The following is an 18,594-nucleotide window of genomic DNA, read 5'->3' as shown; positions in this document are numbered from 1 at the left end:
GAGACGAAGACCTGCGAACTGCTCTCTGTTTGAAGTTGGCTTGGGCGGACAGACTGTCTTTTGGACTCTTGTGTTCACTTGCTTAGAGTGTTTAAGTGATGCAAAGAGTCATGATGTGGAGATGCCGGCGTTGGACTGGGGTGTAAAGGAGTCTAACAACACCAGGTTAAAGTCCAACAGGCTTATTTGGCAGCAAAGGCCACTAGCATTCGGAGCGCTGCTCCTTCGTCGGGTGAGTGGGAGATCTGCGAACAAACAGCTCCTGTCTGGAGACAATAGTAGATATCTGTAATAGACAATGACAGATAGTGTGACATGAAGCCAAGATCCCGGTTGAGGCACACATGAGGACGGCCTCAACCGGGATCTTGGCTTCATGTCACACTATCTGTAACTTGGCTGGACTTGCAAAATCTGACTGGCTGTCCTGCCTGGAGAACAATACACATCTCTTTAACCTGTGCTTAATTCTCTCTCCAGTCACATTGCGTGTACCTTTAAGACTTGATTAACTGTAAAGACTCGCGTCCCAATCATTATTCATGATTCTGTAAATTGAGTTTGTGTCTTGAGATGCCCTGTGTTGCTGTTTGTTAGCACATCTCCCGCTCACCTGACGAAGGAGCAGCGCTCGGAAAGCTAGTGGCGTTTGCTGCCAAACAAAATAAGCCTGTTGGACTTTAACCTGGTGTTGTTAGACTCCTTACTGCGTTTACCCCAGTCCAACGCCGGCATCTCCACATCATGGATACCAAATAAACCCTGTTGGACTTTAACTTGGTGATGTGAGACTTCTTACTGTGCCCGCCCCAGCCACCCTGGTGCAAAGCAGGCACCTCCACATGAGAGTGAGTTTGTGCGAGAGCTGTTTTTGAAGTTTGAGACTGTCCCCAGAAAGGGGGTGGTGCACCGTTCCCGGAAATACTGCAATACCAGGCCGATACGTGGAGAGGACAGAGCAAGCCCCTATTCCATCTCCCTGCTCCAAAAATCAATTTAACATATGGACCCCAGATAAGGGACGTATCAGATATTAAACTGATCTTAGCCACTACACTTGATCTTAGCCACTACACTTGATCTTAGCCAAAAGGCCGAGAAGCGATGCCAGCGCCGCTCTTGACTCGCCCAATTGTCATATGCCTTCCCTCTTTGACAACAGGCTGACACCATTCAAACACTTACACATATAAGCACTCTCAGCTGCACTCTTGGCTTCTTTCGCCCAGCCTTTCTCATTGCAACGCACAAGTTGCCGTTTCTCCCCACTGCATCACAGTTATGTAGATGGCCCCGTACTCCACCAATCACTTACCAGAGGGTTGTGCCTATTCACATCTACGTCACTGTCAAGGCGCTGCTCTGCAACAAGCTTTTGAAAACAGTTGCGTGTTTTGCAGGCCGTGAGTGAGAATGCAGCAACCGACTGTGCCCATACAATACTTGCATCACTCCAAAAGGAGGCCGTTTGGCCTGTCCTGTCTGTGCCAGCTCTCTGCAAGAGCAACTCCCTTGGTGCCAGTCGCCCTTCAAATACTTTACCTTCAGATAATTCATTATCTTTTGAAAGGCAACGCTTGACACTGCTGCCCGCACACTCGCAGGCACAGTGCATTGCACATTCCAACTACTTGCTCCTCTCCTCACCTCGCTTCTGTTGCCTGGAGTCCTGTTCTTGTCAGAGATTAAACAGCAACTATCTGTAAGATCCAAAGGCTGTATACTTAAAGGAATTCTGCTAGCCCAAGTCTCGGTCATGTGATATGAGTTTCGGGACGTTAAACAAGGTCCTCTTGTTGAAACCATTGTGTTAGAACAATTAGCCATTAGGTCATTAGCACCATTATTGGAGACGAAGACCTGCGAACTGCTCTCTGTTTGAAGTTGGCTTGGGCGGACAGACTGTCTTTTGGACTCTTGTGTTCACTTGCTTAGAGTGTTTAAGTGATGCAAAGAGTCATGATGTGGAGATGCCGGCGTTGGACTGGGGTGTAAAGGAGTCTAACAACACCAGGTTAAAGTCCAACAGGCTTATTTGGCAGCAAAGGCCACTAGCATTCGGAGCGCTGCTCCTTCGTCGGGTGAGTGGGAGATCTGCGAACAAACAGCTCCTGTCTGGAGACAATAGTAGATATCTGTAATAGACAATGACAGATAGTGTGACATGAAGCCAAGATCCCGGTTGAGGCACACATGAGGACGGCCTCAACCGGGATCTTGGCTTCATGTCACACTATCTGTAACTTGGCTAGACTTGCAAAATCTGACTGGCTGTCCTGCCTGGAGAACAATACACATCTCTTTAACCTGTGCTTAATTCTCTCTCCAGTCACATTGCGTGTACCTTTAAGACTTGATTAACTGTAAAGACTCGCGTCCCAATCATTATTCATGATTCTGTAAATTGAGTTTGTGTCTTGAGATGCCCTGTGTTGCTGTTTGTTAGCGCATCTCCCGCTCACCTGACGAAGGAGCAGCGCTCGGAAAGCTAGTGGCGTTTGCTGCCAAACAAAATAAGCCTGTTGGACTTTAACCTGGTGTTGCTAGACTCCTTACTGCGTTTACCCCAGTCCAACGCCGGCATCTCCACATCATGGACACCAAATAAACCCTGTTGGACTTTAACTTGGTGATGTGAGACTTCTTACTGTGCCCGCCCCAGCCAGCCCGGTGCAAAGCGGGCACCTCCACATGAGAGTGAGTTTGTGCGAGAGCTGTTTTTGAAGTTTGAGACTGTCCCCAGAAAGGGGGTGGTGCACCATTCCCGGAGATACTGCAATACCAGGCCGATACATGGAGTGGACGGAGCAAGCCCCTATTCCATCTCCCTGCTCCAAAAATCAATTTAATATATGGTCCCCAGATAAGGGACGTATCAGATATTAAACTGATAAGAACAGATACTACACTTGATCTTAGCCAAAAGGCCGAGAAGCGATGCCAGCGCTGCTCTTGACTCGCCCAATTGTCATATGCCTTCCCTCTTTGACAACAGGCTGACACCATTCAAACACTTACACATATAAGCACTCTCAGCTGCACTCTTGGCTTCTTTCGCCCAGCCTTTCTCATTGCAACGCACAAGTTGCCGTTTCTCCCCACTGCATCACAGTTATGTAGATGGCCCCGTACTCCACCAATCACTTACCAGAGGGTTGTGCCTATTCACATCTACGTCACTGTCAAGGCGCTGCTCTGCAACAAGCTTTTGAAAACAGTTGCGTGTTTTGCAGGCCGTGAGTGAGAATGCAGCAACCGACTGTGCCCATACAATACTTGCATCACTCCAAAAGGAGGCCGTTTGGCCTGTCCTGTCTGTGCCAGCTCTCTGCAAGAGCAACTCCCTTGGTGCCAGTCGCCCTTCAAATACTTTACCTTCAGATAATTCATTATCTTTTGAAAGGCAACGCTTGACACTGCTGCCCGCACACTCGCAGGCACAGTGCATTGCACATTCCAACTACTTGCTCCTCTCCTCACCTCGCTTCTGTTGCCTGGAGTCCTGTTCTTGTCAGAGATTAAACAGCAACTATCTGTAAGATCCAAAGGCTGTATACTTAAAGGAATTCTGCTAGCCCAAGTCTCGGTCATGTGATATGAGTTTCGGGACGTTAAACAAGGTCCTCTTGTTGAAACCATTGTGTTAGAACAATTAGCCATTAGGTCATTAGCACCATTATTGGAGACGAAGACCTGCGAACTGCTCTCTGTTTGAAGTTGGCTTGGGCGGACAGACTGTCTTTTGGACTCTTGTGTTCACTTGCTTAGAGTGTTTAAGTGATGCAAAGAGTCATGATGTGGAGATGCCGGCGTTGGACTGGGGTGTAAAGGAGTCTAACAACACCAGGTTAAAGTCCAACAGGCTTATTTGGCAGCAAAGGCCACTAGCATTCGGAGCGCTGCTCCTTCGTCGGGTGAGTGGGAGATCTGCGAACAAACAGCTCCTGTCTGGAGACAATAGTAGATATCTGTAATAGACAATGACAGATAGTGTGACATGAAGCCAAGATCCCGGTTGAGGCACACATGAGGACGGCCTCAACCGGGATCTTGGCTTCATGTCACACTATCTGTAACTTGGCTGGACTTGCAAAATCTGACTGGCTGTCCTGCCTGGAGAACAATACACATCTCTTTAACCTGTGCTTAATTCTCTCTCCAGTCACATTGCGTGTACCTTTAAGACTTGATTAACTGTAAAGACTCGCGTCCCAATCATTATTCATGATTCTGTAAATTGAGTTTGTGTCTTGAGATGCCCTGTGTTGCTGTTTGTTAGCACATCTCCCGCTCACCTGACGAAGGAGCAGCGCTCGGAAAGCTAGTGGCGTTTGCTGCCAAACAAAATAAGCCTGTTGGACTTTAACCTGGTGTTGTTAGACTCCTTACTGCGTTTACCCCAGTCCAACGCCGGCATCTCCACATCATGGATACCAAATAAACCCTGTTGGACTTTAACTTGGTGATGTGAGACTTCTTACTGTGCCCGCCCCAGCCACCCTGGTGCAAAGCAGGCACCTCCACATGAGAGTGAGTTTGTGCGAGAGCTGTTTTTGAAGTTTGAGACTGTCCCCAGAAAGGGGGTGGTGCACCGTTCCCGGAAATACTGCAATACCAGGCCGATACGTGGAGAGGACAGAGCAAGCCCCTATTCCATCTCCCTGCTCCAAAAATCAATTTAACATATGGACCCCAGATAAGGGACGTATCAGATATTAAACTGATCTTAGCCACTACACTTGATCTTAGCCAAAAGGCCGAGAAGCGATGCCAGCGCCGCTCTTGACTCGCCCAATTGTCATATGCCTTCCCTCTTTGACAACAGGCTGACACCATTCAAACACTTACACATATAAGCACTCTCAGCTGCACTCTTGGCTTCTTTCGCCCAGCCTTTCTCATTGCAACGCACAAGTTGCCGTTTCTCCCCACTGCATCACAGTTATGTAGATGACCCCGTACTCCACCAATCACTTACCAGAGGGTTGTGCCTATTCACATCTACGTCACTGTCAAGGCGCTGCTCTGCAACAAGCTTTTGAAAACAGTTGCGTGTTTTGCAGGCCGTGAGTGAGAATGCAGCAACCGACTGTGCCCATACAATACTTGCATCACTCCAAAAGGAGGCCGTTTGGCCTGTCCTGTCTGTGCCAGCTCTCTGCAAGAGCAACTCCCTTGGTGCCAGTCGCCCTTCAAATACTTTACCTTCAGATAATTCATTATCTTTTGAAAGGCAACGCTTGACACTGCTGCCCGCACACTCGCAGGCACAGTGCATTGCACATTCCAACTACTTGCTCCTCTCCTCACCTCGCTTCTGTTGCCTGGAGTCCTGTTCTTGTCAGAGATTAAACAGCAACTATCTGTAAGATCCAAAGGCTGTATACTTAAAGGAATTCTGCTAGCCCAAGTCTCGGTCATGTGATATGAGTTTCGGGACGTTAAACAAGGTCCTCTTGTTGAAACCATTGTGTTAGAACAATTAGCCATTAGGTCATTAGCACCATTATTGGAGACGAAGACCTGCGAACTGCTCTCTGTTTGAAGTTGGCTTGGGCGGACAGACTGTCTTTTGGACTCTTGTGTTCACTTGCTTAGAGTGTTTAAGTGATGCAAAGAGTCATGATGTGGAGATGCCGGCGTTGGACTGGGGTGTAAAGGAGTCTAACAACACCAGGTTAAAGTCCAACAGGCTTATTTGGCAGCAAAGGCCACTAGCATTCGGAGCGCTGCTCCTTCGTCGGGTGAGTGGGAGATCTGCGAACAAACAGCTCCTGTCTGGAGACAATAGTAGATATCTGTAATAGACAATGACAGATAGTGTGACATGAAGCCAAGATCCCGGTTGAGGCACACATGAGGACGGCCTCAACCGGGATCTTGGCTTCATGTCACACTATCTGTAACTTGGCTGGACTTGCAAAATCTGACTGGCTGTCCTGCCTGGAGAACAATACACATCTCTTTAACCTGTGCTTAATTCTCTCTCCAGTCACATTGCGTGTACCTTTAAGACTTGATTAACTGTAAAGACTCGCGTCCCAATCATTATTCATGATTCTGTAAATTGAGTTTGTGTCTTGAGATGCCCTGTGTTGCTGTTTGTTAGCGCATCTCCCGCTCACCTGACGAAGGAGCAGCGCTCGGAAAGCTAGTGGCGTTTGCTGCCAAACAAAATAAGCCTGTTGGACTTTAACCTGGTGTTGCTAGACTCCTTACTGCGTTTACCCCAGTCCAACGCCGGCATCTCCACATCATGGACACCAAATAAACCCTGTTGGACTTTAACTTGGTGATGTGAGACTTCTTACTGTGCCCGCCCCAGCCAGCCCGGTGCAAAGCGGGCACCTCCACATGAGAGTGAGTTTGTGCGAGAGCTGTTTTTGAAGTTTGAGACTGTCCCCAGAAAGGGGGTGGTGCACCATTCCCGGAGATACTGCAATACCAGGCCGATACATGGAGTGGACGGAGCAAGCCCCTATTCCATCTCCCTGCTCCAAAAATCAATTTAATATATGGTCCCCAGATAAGGGACGTATCAGATATTAAACTGATAAGAACAGATACTACACTTGATCTTAGCCAAAAGGCCGAGAAGCGATGCCAGCGCTGCTCTTGACTCGCCCAATTGTCATATGCCTTCCCTCTTTGACAACAGGCTGACACCATTCAAACACTTACACATATAAGCACTCTCAGCTGCACTCTTGGCTTCTTTCGCCCAGCCTTTCTCATTGCAACGCACAAGTTGCCGTTTCTCCCCACTGCATCACAGTTATGTAGATGGCCCCGTACTCCACCAATCACTTACCAGAGGGTTGTGCCTATTCACATCTACGTCACTGTCAAGGCGCTGCTCTGCAACAAGCTTTTGAAAACAGTTGCGTGTTTTGCAGGCCGTGAGTGAGAATGCAGCAACCGACTGTGCCCATACAATACTTGCATCACTCCAAAAGGAGGCCGTTTGGCCTGTCCTGTCTGTGCCAGCTCTCTGCAAGAGCAACTCCCTTGGTGCCAGTCGCCCTTCAAATACTTTACCTTCAGATAATTCATTATCTTTTGAAAGGCAACGCTTGACACTGCTGCCCGCACACTCGCAGGCACAGTGCATTGCACATTCCAACTACTTGCTCCTCTCCTCACCTCGCTTCTGTTGCCTGGAGTCCTGTTCTTGTCAGAGATTAAACAGCAACTATCTGTAAGATCCAAAGGCTGTATACTTAAAGGAATTCTGCTAGCCCAAGTCTCGGTCATGTGATATGAGTTTCGGGACGTTAAACAAGGTCCTCTTGTTGAAACCATTGTGTTAGAACAATTAGCCATTAGGTCATTAGCACCATTATTGGAGACGAAGACCTGCGAACTGCTCTCTGTTTGAAGTTGGCTTGGGCGGACAGACTGTCTTTTGGACTCTTGTGTTCACTTGCTTAGAGTGTTTAAGTGATGCAAAGAGTCATGATGTGGAGATGCCGGCGTTGGACTGGGGTGTAAAGGAGTCTAACAACACCAGGTTAAAGTCCAACAGGCTTATTTGGCAGCAAAGGCCACTAGCATTCGGAGCGCTGCTCCTTCGTCGGGTGAGTGGGAGATCTGCGAACAAACAGCTCCTGTCTGGAGACAATAGTAGATATCTGTAATAGACAATGACAGATAGTGTGACATGAAGCCAAGATCCCGGTTGAGGCACACATGAGGACGGCCTCAACCGGGATCTTGGCTTCATGTCACACTATCTGTAACTTGGCTGGACTTGCAAAATCTGACTGGCTGTCCTGCCTGGAGAACAATACACATCTCTTTAACCTGTGCTTAATTCTCTCTCCAGTCACATTGCGTGTACCTTTAAGACTTGATTAACTGTAAAGACTCGCGTCCCAATCATTATTCATGATTCTGTAAATTGAGTTTGTGTCTTGAGATGCCCTGTGTTGCTGTTTGTTAGCGCATCTCCCGCTCACCTGACGAAGGAGCAGCGCTCGGAAAGCTAGTGGCGTTTGCTGCCAAACAAAATAAGCCTGTTGGACTTTAACCTGGTGTTGTTAGACTCCTTACTGCGTTTACCCCAGTCCAACGCCGGCATCTCCACATCATGGATACCAAATAAACCCTGTTGGACTTTAACTTGGTGATGTGAGACTTCTTACTGTGCCCGCCCCAGCCAGCCCGGTGCAAAGCGGGCACCTCCACATGAGAGTGAGTTTGTGCGAGAGCTGTTTTTGAAGTTTGAGACTGTCCCCAGAAAGGGGGTGGTGCACCATTCCCGGAGATACTGCAATACCAGGCCGATACATGGAGTGGACGGAGCAAGCCCCTATTCCATCTCCCTGCTCCAAAAATCAATTTAATATATGGTCCCCAGATAAGGGACGTATCAGATATTAAACTGATAAGAACAGATACTACACTTGATCTTAGCCAAAAGGCCGAGAAGCGATGCCAGTGCTGCTCTTGACTCGCCCAATTGTCATATGCCTTCCCTCTTTGACAACAGGCTGACACCATTCAAACACTTACACATATAAGCACTCTCAGCTGCACTCTTGGCTTCTTTCGCCCAGCCTTTCTCATTGCAACGCACAAGTTGCCGTTTCTCCCCACTGCATCACAGTTATGTAGATGGCCCCGTACTCCACCAATCACTTACCAGAGGGTTGTGCCTATTCACATCTACGTCACTGTCAAGGCGCTGCTCTGCAACAAGCTTTTGAAAACAGTTGCGTGTTTTGCAGGCCGTGAGTGAGAATGCAGCAACCGACTGTGCCCATACAATACTTGCATCACTCCAAAAGGAGGCCGTTTGGCCTGTCCTGTCTGTGCCAGCTCTCTGCAAGAGCAACTCCCTTGGTGCCAGTCGCCCTTCAAATACTTTACCTTCAGATAATTCATTATCTTTTGAAAGGCAACGCTTGACACTGCTGCCCGCACACTCGCAGGCACAGTGCATTGCACATTCCAACTACTTGCTCCTCTCCTCACCTCGCTTCTGTTGCCTGGAGTCCTGTTCTTGTCAGAGATTAAACAGCAACTATCTGTAAGATCCAAAGGCTGTATACTTAAAGGAATTCTGCTAGCCCAAGTCTCGGTCATGTGATATGAGTTTCGGGACGTTAAACAAGGTCCTCTTGTTGAAACCATTGTGTTAGAACAATTAGCCATTAGGTCATTAGCACCATTATTGGAGACGAAGACCTGCGAACTGCTCTCTGTTTGAAGTTGGCTTGGGCGGACAGACTGTCTTTTGGACTCTTGTGTTCACTTGCTTAGAGTGTTTAAGTGATGCAAAGAGTCATGATGTGGAGATGCCGGCGTTGGACTGGGGTGTAAAGGAGTCTAACAACACCAGGTTAAAGTCCAACAGGCTTATTTGGCAGCAAAGGCCACTAGCATTCGGAGCGCTGCTCCTTCGTCGGGTGAGTGGGAGATCTGCGAACAAACAGCTCCTGTCTGGAGACAATAGTAGATATCTGTAATAGACAATGACAGATAGTGTGACATGAAGCCAAGATCCCGGTTGAGGCACACATGAGGACGGCCTCAACCGGGATCTTGGCTTCATGTCACACTATCTGTAACTTGGCTGGACTTGCAAAATCTGACTGGCTGTCCTGCCTGGAGAACAATACACATCTCTTTAACCTGTGCTTAATTCTCTCTCCAGTCACATTGCGTGTACCTTTAAGACTTGATTAACTGTAAAGACTCGCGTCCCAATCATTATTCATGATTCTGTAAATTGAGTTTGTGTCTTGAGATGCCCTGTGTTGCTGTTTGTTAGCGCATCTCCCGCTCACCTGACGAAGGAGCAGCGCTCGGAAAGCTAGTGGCGTTTGCTGCCAAACAAAATAAGCCTGTTGGACTTTAACCTGGTGTTGTTAGACTCCTTACTGCGTTTACCCCAGTCCAACGCCGGCATCTCCACATCATGGACACCAAATAAACCCTGTTGGACTTTAACTTGGTGATGTGAGACTTCTTACTGTGCCCGCCCCAGCCAGCCCGGTGCAAAGCGGGCACCTCCACATGAGAGTGAGTTTGTGCGAGAGCTGTTTTTGAAGTTTGAGACTGTCCCCAGAAAGGGGGTGGTGCACCGTTCCCGGAGATACTGCAATACCGGGCCGATACGTGGAGTGGACGGAGCAAGCCCCTATTCCATCTCCCTGCTCCAAAAATCAATTTAATATATGGTCCCCAGATAAGGGACGTATCAGATATTAAACTGATAAGAACAGATACTACACTTGATCTTAGCCAAAAGGCCGAGAAGCGATGCCGGCGCCGCTCTTGACTCGCCCAATTGTCATATGCCTTCCCTCTTTGACAACAGGCTGACACCATTCAAACACTTACACATATAAGCACTCTCAGCTGCACTCTTGGCTTCTTTCGCCCAGCCTTTCTCATTGCAACGCACAAGTTGCCGTTTCTCCCCACTGCATCACAGTTATGTAGATGACCCCGTACTCCACCAATCACTTACCAGAGGGTTGTGCCTATTCACATCTACGTCACTGTCAAGGCGCTGCTCTGCAACAAGCTTTTGAAAACAGTTGCGTGTTTTGCAGGCCGTGAGTGAGAATGCAGCAACCGACTGTGCCCATACAATACTTGCATCACTCCAAAAGGAGGCCGTTTGGCCTGTCCTGTCTGTGCCAGCTCTCTGCAAGAGCAACTCCCTTGGTGCCAGTCGCCCTTCAAATACTTTACCTTCAGATAATTCATTATCTTTTGAAAGGCAACGCTTGACACTGCTGCCCGCACACTCGCAGGCACAGTGCATTGCACATTCCAACTACTTGCTCCTCTCCTCACCTCGCTTCTGTTGCCTGGAGTCCTGTTCTTGTCAGAGATTAAACAGCAACTATCTGTAAGATCCAAAGGCTGTATACTTAAAGGAATTCTGCTAGCCCAAGTCTCGGTCATGTGATATGAGTTTCGGGACGTTAAACAAGGTCCTCTTGTTGAAACCATTGTGTTAGAACAATTAGCCATTAGGTCATTAGCACCATTATTGGAGACGAAGACCTGCGAACTGCTCTCTGTTTGAAGTTGGCTTGGGCGGACAGACTGTCTTTTGGACTCTTGTGTTCACTTGCTTAGAGTGTTTAAGTGATGCAAAGAGTCATGATGTGGAGATGCCGGCGTTGGACTGGGGTGTAAAGGAGTCTAACAACACCAGGTTAAAGTCCAACAGGCTTATTTGGCAGCAAAGGCCACTAGCATTCGGAGCGCTGCTCCTTCGTCGGGTGAGTGGGAGATCTGCGAACAAACAGCTCCTGTCTGGAGACAATAGTAGATATCTGTAATAGACAATGACAGATAGTGTGACATGAAGCCAAGATCCCGGTTGAGGCACACATGAGGACGGCCTCAACCGGGATCTTGGCTTCATGTCACACTATCTGTAACTTGGCTGGACTTGCAAAATCTGACTGGCTGTCCTGCCTGGAGAACAATACACATCTCTTTAACCTGTGCTTAATTCTCTCTCCAGTCACATTGCGTGTACCTTTAAGACTTGATTAACTGTAAAGACTCGCGTCCCAATCATTATTCATGATTCTGTAAATTGAGTTTGTGTCTTGAGATGCCCTGTGTTGCTGTTTGTTAGCACATCTCCCGCTCACCTGACGAAGGAGCAGCGCTCGGAAAGCTAGTGGCGTTTGCTGCCAAACAAAATAAGCCTGTTGGACTTTAACCTGGTGTTGTTAGACTCCTTACTGCGTTTACCCCAGTCCAACGCCGGCATCTCCACATCATGGACACCAAATAAACCCTGTTGGACTTTAACTTGGTGATGTGAGACTTCTTACTGTGCCCGCCCCAGCCAGCCCGGTGCAAAGCGGGCACCTCCACATGAGAGTGAGTTTGTGCGAGAGCTGTTTTTGAAGTTTGAGACTGTCCCCAGAAAGGGGGTGGTGCACCGTTCCCGGAGATACTGCAATACCGGGCCGATACGTGGAGTGGACGGAGCAAGCCCCTATTCCATCTCCCTGCTCCAAAAATCAATTTAATATATGGTCCCCAGATAAGGGACGTATCAGATATTAAACTGATAAGAACAGATACTACACTTGATCTTAGCCAAAAGGCCGAGAAGCGATGCCAGCGCCGCTCTTGACTCGCCCAATTGTCATATGCCTTCCCTCTTTGACAACAGGCTGACACCATTCAAACACTTACACATATAAGCACTCTCAGCTGCACTCTTGGCTTCTTTCGCCCAGCCTTTCTCATTGCAACGCACAAGTTGCCGTTTCTCCCCACTGCATCACAGTTATGTAGATGACCCCGTACTCCACCAATCACTTACCAGAGGGTTGTGCCTATTCACATCTACGTCACTGTCAAGGCGCTGCTCTGCAACAAGCTTTTGAAAACAGTTGCGTGTTTTGCAGGCCGTGAGTGAGAATGCAGCAACCGACTGTGCCCATACAATACTTGCATCACTCCAAAAGGAGGCCGTTTGGCCTGTCCTGTCTGTGCCAGCTCTCTGCAAGAGCAACTCCCTTGGTGCCAGTCGCCCTTCAAATACTTTACCTTCAGATAATTCATTATCTTTTGAAAGGCAACGCTTGACACTGCTGCCCGCACACTCGCAGGCACAGTGCATTGCACATTCCAACTACTTGCTCCTCTCCTCACCTCGCTTCTGTTGCCTGGAGTCCTGTTCTTGTCAGAGATTAAACAGCAACTATCTGTAAGATCCAAAGGCTGTATACTTAAAGGAATTCTGCTAGCCCAAGTCTCGGTCATGTGATATGAGTTTCGGGACGTTAAACAAGGTCCTCTTGTTGAAACCATTGTGTTAGAACAATTAGCCATTAGGTCATTAGCACCATTATTGGAGACGAAGACCTGCGAACTGCTCTCTGTTTGAAGTTGGCTTGGGCGGACAGACTGTCTTTTGGACTCTTGTGTTCACTTGCTTAGAGTGTTTAAGTGATGCAAAGAGTCATGATGTGGAGATGCCGGCGTTGGACTGGGGTGTAAAGGAGTCTAACAACACCAGGTTAAAGTCCAACAGGCTTATTTGGCAGCAAAGGCCACTAGCATTCGGAGCGCTGCTCCTTCGTCGGGTGAGTGGGAGATCTGCGAACAAACAGCTCCTGTCTGGAGACAATAGTAGATATCTGTAATAGACAATGACAGATAGTGTGACATGAAGCCAAGATCCCGGTTGAGGCACACATGAGGACGGCCTCAACCGGGATCTTGGCTTCATGTCACACTATCTGTAACTTGGCTGGACTTGCAAAATCTGACTGGCTGTCCTGCCTGGAGAACAATACCTGTGCTTAATTCTCTCTCCAGTCACATTGCGTGTACCTTTAAGACTTGATTAACTGTAAAGACTCGCGTCCCAATCATTATTCATGATTCTGTAAATTGAGTTTGTGTCTTGAGATGCCCTGTGTTGCTGTTTGTTAGCACATCTCCCGCTCACCTGACGAAGGAGCAGCGCTCGGAAAGCTAGTGGCGTTTGCTGCCAAACAAAATAAGCCTGTTGGACTTTAACCTGGTGTTGTTAGACTCCTTACTGCGTTTACCCCAGTCCAACGCCGGCATCTCCACATCATGGATACCAAATAAACCCTGTTGGACTTTAACTTGGTGATGTGAGACTTCTTACTGTGCCCGCCCCAGCCACCCTGGTGCAAAGCAGGCACCTCCACATGAGAGTGAGTTTGTGCGAGAGCTGTTTTTGAAGTTTGAGACTGTCCCCAGAAAGGGGGTGGTGCACCGTTCCCGGAAATACTGCAATACCAGGCCGATACGTGGAGAGGACAGAGCAAGCCCCTATTCCATCTCCCTGCTCCAAAAATCAATTTAATATATGGTCCCCAGATAAGGGACGTATCAGATATTAAACTGATCTTAGCCACTACACTTGATCTTAGCCACTACACTCTTGGCTTCTTTCAGCGATGCCAGCGCTGCTCTTGACTCGCCCAATTGTCATATGCCTTCCCTCTTTGACAACAGGCTGACACCATTCAAACACTTACACATATAAGCACTCTCAGCTGCACTCTTGGCTTCTTTCGCCCAGCCTTTCTCATTGCAACGCACAAGTTGCCGTTTCTCCCCACTGCATCACAGTTATGTAGATGGCCCCGTACTCCACCAATCACTTACCAGAGGGTTGTGCCTATTCACATCTACGTCACTGTCAAGGCGCTGCTCTGCAACAAGCTTTTGAAAACAGTTGCGTGTTTTGCAGGCCGTGAGTGAGAATGCAGCAACCGACTGTGCCCATACAATACTTGCATCACTCCAAAAGGAGGCCGTTTGGCCTGTCCTGTCTGTGCCAGCTCTCTGCAAGAGCAACTCCCTTGGTGCCAGTCGCCCTTCAAATACTTTACCTTCAGATAATTCATTATCTTTTGAAAGGCAACGCTTGACACTGCTGCCCGCACACTCGCAGGCACAGTGCATTGCACATTCCAACTACTTGCTCCTCTCCTCACCTCGCTTCTGTTGCCTGGAGTCCTGTTCTTGTCAGAGATTAAACAGCAACTATCTGTAAGATCCAAAGGCTGTATACTTAAAGGAATTCTGCTAGCCCAAGTCTCGGTCATGTGATATGAGTTTCGGGACGTTAAACAAGGTCCTCTTGTTGAAACCATTGTGTTAGAACAATTAGCCATTAGGTCATTAGCACCATTATTGGAGACGAAGACCTGCGAACTGCTCTCTGTTTGAAGTTGGCTTGGGCGGACAGACTGTCTTTTGGACTCTTGTGTTCACTTGCTTAGAGTGTTTAAGTGATGCAAAGAGTCATGATGTGGAGATGCCGGCGTTGGACTGGGGTGTAAAGGAGTCTAACAACACCAGGTTAAAGTCCAACAGGCTTATTTGGCAGCAAAGGCCACTAGCATTCGGAGCGCTGCTCCTTCGTCGGGTGAGTGGGAGATCTGCGAACAAACAGCTCCTGTCTGGAGACAATAGTAGATATCTGTAATAGACAATGACAGATAGTGTGACATGAAGCCAAGATCCCGGTTGAGGCACACATGAGGACGGCCTCAACCGGGATCTTGGCTTCATGTCACACTATCTGTAACTTGGCTGGACTTGCAAAATCTGACTGGCTGTCCTGCCTGGAGAACAATACACATCTCTTTAACCTGTGCTTAATTCTCTCTCCAGTCACATTGCGTGTACCTTTAAGACTTGATTAACTGTAAAGACTCGCGTCCCAATCATTATTCATGATTCTGTAAATTGAGTTTGTGTCTTGAGATGCCCTGTGTTGCTGTTTGTTAGCACATCTCCCGCTCACCTGACGAAGGAGCAGCGCTCGGAAAGCTAGTGGCGTTTGCTGCCAAACAAAATAAGCCTGTTGGACTTTAACCTGGTGTTGTTAGACTCCTTACTGCGTTTACCCCAGTCCAACGCCGGCATCTCCACATCATGGATACCAAATAAACCCTGTTGGACTTTAACTTGGTGATGTGAGACTTCTTACTGTGCCCGCCCCAGCCACCCTGGTGCAAAGCAGGCACCTCCACATGAGAGTGAGTTTGTGCGAGAGCTGTTTTTGAAGTTTGAGACTGTCCCCAGAAAGGGGGTGGTGCACCGTTCCCGGAAATACTGCAATACCAGGCCGATACGTGGAGAGGACAGAGCAAGCCCCTATTCCATCTCCCTGCTCCAAAAATCAATTTAATATATGGTCCCCAGATAAGGGACGTATCAGATATTAAACTGATCTTAGCCACTACACTTGATCTTAGCCACTACACTTGATCTTAGCCAAAAGGCCGAGAAGCGATGCCAGCGCCGCTCTTGACTCGCCCAATTGTCATATGCCTTCCCTCTTTGACAACAGGCTGACACCATTCAAACACTTACACATATAAGCACTCTCAGCTGCACTCTTGGCTTCTTTCGCCCAGCCTTTCTCATTGCAACGCACAAGTTGCCGTTTCTCCCCACTGCATCACAGTTATGTAGATGGCCCCGTACTCCACCAATCACTTACCAGAGGGTTGTGCCTATTCACATCTACGTCACTGTCAAGGCGCTGCTCTGCAACAAGCTTTTGAAAACAGTTGCGTGTTTTGCAGGCCGTGAGTGAGAATGCAGCAACCGACTGTGCCCATACAATACTTGCATCACTCCAAAAGGAGGCCGTTTGGCCTGTCCTGTCTGTGCCAGCTCTCTGCAAGAGCAACTCCCTTGGTGCCAGTCGCCCTTCAAATACTTTACCTTCAGATAATTCATTATCTTTTGAAAGGCAACGCTTGACACTGCTGCCCGCACACTCGCAGGCACAGTGCATTGCACATTCCAACTACTTGCTCCTCTCCTCACCTCGCTTCTGTTGCCTGGAGTCCTGTTCTTGTCAGAGATTAAACAGCAACTATCTGTAAGATCCAAAGGCTGTATACTTAAAGGAATTCTGCTAGCCCAAGTCTCGGTCATGTGATATGAGTTTCGGGACGTTAAACAAGGTCCTCTTGTTGAAACCATTGTGTTAGAACAATTAGCCATTAGGTCATTAGCACCATTATTGGAGACGAAGACCTGCGAACTGCTCTCTGTTTGAAGTTGGCTTGGGCGGACAGACTGTCTTTTGGACTCTTGTGTTCACTTGCTTAGAGTGTTTAAGTGATGCAAAGAGTCATGATGTGGAGATGCCGGCGTTGGACTGGGGTGTAAAGGAGTCTAACAACACCAGGTTAAAGTCCAACAGGCTTATTTGGCAGCAAAGGCCACTAGCATTCGGAGCGCTGCTCCTTCGTCGGGTGAGTGGGAGATCTGCGAACAAACAGCTCCTGTCTGGAGACAATAGTAGATATCTGTAATAGACAATGACAGATAGTGTGACATGAAGCCAAGATCCCGGTTGAGGCACACATGAGGACGGCCTCAACCGGGATCTTGGCTTCATGTCACACTATCTGTAACTTGGCTGGACTTGCAAAATCTGACTGGCTGTCCTGCCTGGAGAACAATACACATCTCTTTAACCTGTGCTTAATTCTCTCTCCAGTCACATTGCGTGTACCTTTAAGACTTGATTAACTGTAAAGACTCGCGTCCCAATCATTATTCATGATTCTGTAAATTGAGTTTGTGTCTTGAGATGCCCTGTGTTGCTGTTTGTTAGCACATCTCCCGCTCACCTGACGAAGGAGCAGCGCTCGGAAAGCTAGTGGCGTTTGCTGCCAAACAAAATAAGCCTGTTGGACTTTAACCTGGTGTTGTTAGACTCCTTACTGCGTTTACCCCAGTCCAACGCCGGCATCTCCACATCATGGATACCAAATAAACCCTGTTGGACTTTAACTTGGTGATGTGAGACTTCTTACTGTGCCCGCCCCAGCCACCCTGGTGCAAAGCAGGCACCTCCACATGAGAGTGAGTTTGTGCGAGAGCTGTTTTTGAAGTTTGAGACTGTCCCCAGAAAGGGGGTGGTGCACCGTTCCCGGAAATACTGCAATACCAGGCCGATACGTGGAGAGGACAGAGCAAGCCCCTATTCCATCTCCCTGCTCCAAAAATCAATTTAATATATGGTCCCCAGATAAGGGACGTATCAGATATTAAACTGATCTTAGCCACTACACTTGATCTTAGCCACAACACTTGATCTTAGCCAAAAGGCCGAGAAGCGATGCCAGCGCCGCTCTTGACTCGCCCAATTGTCATATGCCTTCCCTCTTTGACAACAGGCTGACACCATTCAAACACTTACACATATAAGCACTCTCAGCTGCACTCTTGGCTTCTTTCGCCCAGCCTTTCTCATTGCAACGCACAAGTTGCCGTTTCTCCCCACTGCATCACAGTTATGTAGATGGCCCCGTACTCCACCAATCACTTACCAGAGGGTTGTGCCTATTCACATCTACGTCACTGTCAAGGCGCTGCTCTGCAACAAGCTTTTGAAAACAGTTGCGTGTTTTGCAGGCCGTGAGTGAGAATGCAGCAACCGACTGTGCCCATACAATACTTGCATCACTCCAAAAGGAGGCCGTTTGGCCTGTCCTGTCTGTGCTAGCTCTCTGCAAGAGCAACTCCCTTGGTGCCAGTCGCCCTTCAAATACTTTACCTTCAGATAATTCATTATCTTTTGAAAGGCAACGCTTGACACTGCTGCCCGCACACTCGCAGGCACAGTGCATTGCACATTCCAACTACTTGCTCCTCTCCTCACCTCGCTTCTGTTGCCTGGAGTCCTGTTCTTGTCAGAGATTAAACAGCAACTATCTGTAAGATCCAAAGGCTGTATACTTAAAGGAATTCTGCTAGCCCAAGTCTCGGTCATGTGATATGAGTTTCGGGACGTTAAACAAGGTCCTCTTGTTGAAACCATTGTGTTAGAACAATTAGCCATTAGGTCATTAGCACCATTATTGGAGACGAAGACCTGCGAACTGCTCTCTGTTTGAAGTTGGCTTGGGCGGACAGACTGTCTTTTGGACTCTTGTGTTCACTTGCTTAGAGTGTTTAAGTGATGCAAAGAGTCATGATGTGGAGATGCCGGCGTTGGACTGGGGTGTAAAGGAGTCTAACAACACCAGGTTAAAGTCCAACAGGCTTATTTGGCAGCAAAGGCCACTAGCATTCGGAGCGCTGCTCCTT

At 48.2% G+C, this 18,594-nt stretch overlaps 6 non-coding genes and 4 pseudogenes across 6 annotated transcripts; all 10 read right to left on the bottom strand.

Annotated features, from left to right (window-relative positions):
* Positions 1 to 899: 899 nt before the first annotated feature.
* LOC144511535 (U2 spliceosomal RNA) lies at positions 900 to 1,106 on the bottom strand (annotated as a pseudogene).
* Positions 1,107 to 2,748: 1,642 nt separating this feature from the next.
* LOC144511654 (U2 spliceosomal RNA) lies at positions 2,749 to 2,939 on the bottom strand. The gene has a single exon (XR_013500900.1). It is a non-coding gene; the product is annotated as a U2 spliceosomal RNA (small nuclear RNA).
* A 1,642-nt stretch (positions 2,940 to 4,581) lies between these two features.
* On the bottom strand, positions 4,582 to 4,769 carry LOC144511529 (U2 spliceosomal RNA). The gene has a single exon (XR_013500840.1). It is a non-coding gene; the product is annotated as a U2 spliceosomal RNA (small nuclear RNA).
* A 1,642-nt stretch (positions 4,770 to 6,411) lies between these two features.
* Positions 6,412 to 6,602, bottom strand: LOC144511653 (U2 spliceosomal RNA). The gene has a single exon (XR_013500899.1). It is a non-coding gene; the product is annotated as a U2 spliceosomal RNA (small nuclear RNA).
* Positions 6,603 to 8,244: 1,642 nt separating this feature from the next.
* On the bottom strand, positions 8,245 to 8,435 carry LOC144511652 (U2 spliceosomal RNA). The gene has a single exon (XR_013500898.1). It is a non-coding gene; the product is annotated as a U2 spliceosomal RNA (small nuclear RNA).
* A 1,642-nt stretch (positions 8,436 to 10,077) lies between these two features.
* On the bottom strand, positions 10,078 to 10,268 carry LOC144511618 (U2 spliceosomal RNA). Its single transcript, XR_013500866.1, has one exon. It is a non-coding gene; the product is annotated as a U2 spliceosomal RNA (small nuclear RNA).
* Positions 10,269 to 11,910: 1,642 nt separating this feature from the next.
* On the bottom strand, positions 11,911 to 12,101 carry LOC144511617 (U2 spliceosomal RNA). The gene has a single exon (XR_013500865.1). It is a non-coding gene; the product is annotated as a U2 spliceosomal RNA (small nuclear RNA).
* Positions 12,102 to 13,730: 1,629 nt separating this feature from the next.
* LOC144511559 (U2 spliceosomal RNA) lies at positions 13,731 to 13,932 on the bottom strand (annotated as a pseudogene).
* A 1,637-nt stretch (positions 13,933 to 15,569) lies between these two features.
* Positions 15,570 to 15,776, bottom strand: LOC144511531 (U2 spliceosomal RNA; annotated as a pseudogene).
* Positions 15,777 to 17,418: 1,642 nt separating this feature from the next.
* On the bottom strand, positions 17,419 to 17,625 carry LOC144511530 (U2 spliceosomal RNA; annotated as a pseudogene).
* Between the last annotated feature and the right edge of the window lie 969 nt (positions 17,626 to 18,594).

This window comes from Mustelus asterias, chromosome 24, assembly GCF_964213995.1.
Source record: "Mustelus asterias chromosome 24, sMusAst1.hap1.1, whole genome shotgun sequence".
Classification (NCBI taxonomy): Eukaryota; Metazoa; Chordata; class Chondrichthyes; order Carcharhiniformes; family Triakidae; genus Mustelus; species Mustelus asterias.
The sequence above is the reverse complement of the archived record's forward strand: the minus strand, read 5'-3'. Positions and strand labels throughout refer to the sequence as shown.